We start from the raw sequence: 2,390 nt of genomic DNA, 5'->3' as shown, positions 1-2,390 counted from the left end.
TTGTATTGTGTTGCTTGCGCTTGTTTTTCTTTTAGGAGATAGCTTATTCAGCATGAGGAGGTCAATGCAACAAATTAATAAAAATAAAACAATCCTCATGAGGTCATCAGGATTATCTCAACTCAATAAAATTTGCTGTTTGTTACAAACTTGTGTTTGGAAGACATGGGATTTTACCAGGCAGGGTGGGTCAACTTATGGGAATTGTAGGAGTGTTTTTTAAACTTGACCCATGCTAGGGACTAAAAATCAACATATTTTGGCCTCTGCTCCTTTGATTTTGACCTTCTCTTTTTAAAATATGTATCTTGTATATCCCCAAACGTATCTTATGTATCTTACTGCATAACATGAGAGTAGAAGAAATTAGAAGTTATCAGAATCCATTAAAGTATTACTTCATTAACAACAAAGCTACCAACCTTGCAGGCTTTCATGAGACAAGCAGTGTGAAGGAATCTCTGAACAGCTGCACTCACCAAGATGAGCAGTATCTCCAGCGCTCAGCACCACCACCAAGCCGAATCAAGTGAGTGTTATCAGCAGGTTAACACCAACATTGAGCACCGTCAGCAAAGAACAGGAGTCCTGAGGGGAACAGACATGTGATCAACTACTGAATGTAAGAAGAGAGAACAGCGTTCACACCATAGAACGATTTTACCCTTTTTACTCTGTAGAATGGAAAAGTCTTCTCTATCCCTGCAAACACCATTATTTACTTTTCATAAACATAATCTACCACCGTGATAAACCAATAACAATGATACAAAGTGATTTTTATGCTTAGCTCCTACAGGCCATAACCTTCTTGACTGATAAAGGCTGGAACAAGTTGAGAAACTTGAATAAAACAGAAAAACAGAAACTCATTCCAAACAACGCTCAGTGCAAACAGGCATGAGCCTAATCTGTCTCGAGCTGTACAGTAGCACACATGGCAGAATGCAAGAGTGTCATGATTTTCAATTTTGATGCAGTTACTTTTCACAGTTGCTCCACAGTGTAGATATTGTGTGACTGAATCACCACAATATAAGCGAAGCACTTCAGCAGGGACTCCAGGTTCTTTTCCCGAGATCCCAGCAGAGAGTGCATTAATCATCACAGTCTCCCTTTCCAAGTGAAGACAGAGAGCAACAGCTGGGGGAGAGGAGCTCGGCTTTAAACAGTACAGGCTGCAGGAGGTTCAGCCATCACTTCTTGTTGTGGATTCTGACATCAATAGTAATGAATACCTTGGAGCGTTGCCTGACTGCCTGAGCATGAATTGCCATCACACACGAGTCTGGGCACTGGAAGTGGGTTTATTTGTGTGTCTTTGTGTGTGTTAGTGACCATGTCTGTGGGTCTGTTTGTGTGCATGTGTACTTGTAATGCACGCACTTGTGTGTACCTGTACGCCGTCATGCATTGTTGTGAGTGTGCCCCTTTGTTAGGGCAGGTATGAGTAATATGCAGAATAACAGGTAGCCCTGAATGACCCAGACTGACAGGAATAATTAATCAGGACATTGTTGGTGCTCTTGGACGAGGCCGGAACTTCATGCTGAGGTTACACCTGCGAGGGCTGGGGCTGCGCTGGGATCCAGTACACCTATACACAATGACCTTTAAATGATCTATGGCTGGCTTGACCACATTTATTTCAAGTGTTTGTTCATGTTTGTTCAACAGTTCATCCAAAAGAACAAAAAATACATATTCTCATATATAAAACACACAAAAAGACCACACCTGTCTGCATTGTTAGATACCACAAAGGTAAGTGAGGACAATGCACACATAGGGTCATTTCCCTTATTTGATTGTTCCTCACTCCTCACTTGACCTGGAAATTGATCCGGTCCACCGTTGTGAAGGCCATTCCAGTGTTTCTGCTCAGAGGAGCGAAGAAAGATCCCTGAGGAGGCATGAGATCCACCTTCATAGAAGCCTTTTACTGGACAGACAAATGCCTTTATTGGATATTTGTTAGTGATTGGACGCTGCAGCTGGTCAGACTAATCCAAAACTGCATCACAGAACTACAGTTTTAGCTCAAAGTGGACAGACAAATAATAAAACCAACTCAAGTTATTTCCCTTTCCGTCTGTAATAATGAATACTGTCTATGTATAGACAGAGAAGAGGAAGAGTTTGTTGTCTCTCTGCAAAAAAAGAGATTTGAATTGTCATTTCTATTCAGTCACATGTGAGGCTGAAAATCCAAGTGTGTCCGGTAGAATATTGTTTGCCTTCCAAGGAAAAACTACAGTGGCCCGAATGTGGTTTGTCAATTCCGGGCAACTGTAGAAACATGTTGGCTCAACATGATGGATTCATAGAAGAGGAGCTGTAGATAAAAATGGCTTGTTTTCATAACAAAAACACAACAATTCTGATTTTCA

This window comes from Morone saxatilis, unplaced genomic scaffold, assembly GCF_004916995.1.
Source record: "Morone saxatilis isolate NCDOM2014 unplaced genomic scaffold, NCSU_SB_2.0 Contig24, whole genome shotgun sequence".
Lineage (NCBI taxonomy): Eukaryota > Metazoa > Chordata > Actinopteri > Moronidae > Morone > Morone saxatilis.
Note: the sequence above shows the minus strand (reverse complement) of the source record.